Below are 1086 nucleotides of genomic sequence, written 5' to 3'. Positions count from 1 at the left end.
TGGACATGTCCATATAAGCGAACTAGTGTGCCTATATATATATGAGTCATTCAAGCGGATCTGTGTGTGTGTTTTTGAAGGTGTAATGGCGAAGCCCTGCCCGTTTGTCTCCGAATCTTGTATATTTGTCAGATAATCAATAAAAGAGACGTTAAATAGTGAAATCAAGCTTTACGAAGACCGAATCAATGAATTCCGCCTCTGATTCAGTCTAAGCGCTCTTCTGATCGACTCGTCAGGTCGTAAAACGTTCCTACATTAATTCATTCTTTTATGTAGTTTCTTTATGATATATTTGTTTCAAGTTTACTGTGTTACTTACCATTTCTTTTCTTAATTTTTCTTCCGTTAATTTGTACTATGTGTTTCCATGTCGTTTGTTTTGGAGTTGGGGGTCTCTCTGGAAGCAACCTCTCTATCCACAAGGATAGAGGTAAGGTTTGCCTACATCCCACCCTCCCTAGATCCTACCAATAGCTTTTGCTGTGTGGTCGGATTTACTGGGTACAGTTGTTGTTGAAAATTAATCAATAAATAAAATTTAGAAACATTAATAATTTAAAATAAAGAGTTAAATGTCATTTTAGTCCTTGTGGTTTAGACCATTTTGCCAGTTTAGTCCAAATGTTTAAAACGTTGCCATTTTACTCCAAATAGTTTCAAGAGTAAACTGCCATTTTGGTCCCTGAGGTTTAGTCACTTTTGCCACTTTAGTCCAAATTTGAAACCATTTTTGCATCTGGTCCCTGTGGTTTCACTTTTATTGCCATTTTGGTCCCAAAATTAAATCAGATCATATTTCTCAAATTAAATATGGTATTTTGTCTTTTTCCTCAGGGGCAAAATGGCAATTTCTTTTTTATTTTATTTAAAGCTTTTATTAAAACAATAATATTTTGTGGGTCCCATCACACCCCCACTTCTTCTTCTACCTCCTTTCTCTCTGTCTCTCTCCTGCCATAATAACTACTATCCATCACCACCATCTATCTCCAACTCCATCATCTATCTCCACCCCCGAAACTCCCCACCTCCACCATCTATTGCACACTATGCATAAGTTTCATCAAACTGCAGACTTTTTAT

This window comes from Helianthus annuus, chromosome 11 (assembly GCF_002127325.2).
Source record: "Helianthus annuus cultivar XRQ/B chromosome 11, HanXRQr2.0-SUNRISE, whole genome shotgun sequence".
Lineage (NCBI taxonomy): Eukaryota > Viridiplantae > Streptophyta > Magnoliopsida > Asterales > Asteraceae > Helianthus > Helianthus annuus.
This window is presented reverse-complemented; position numbering follows the sequence as displayed.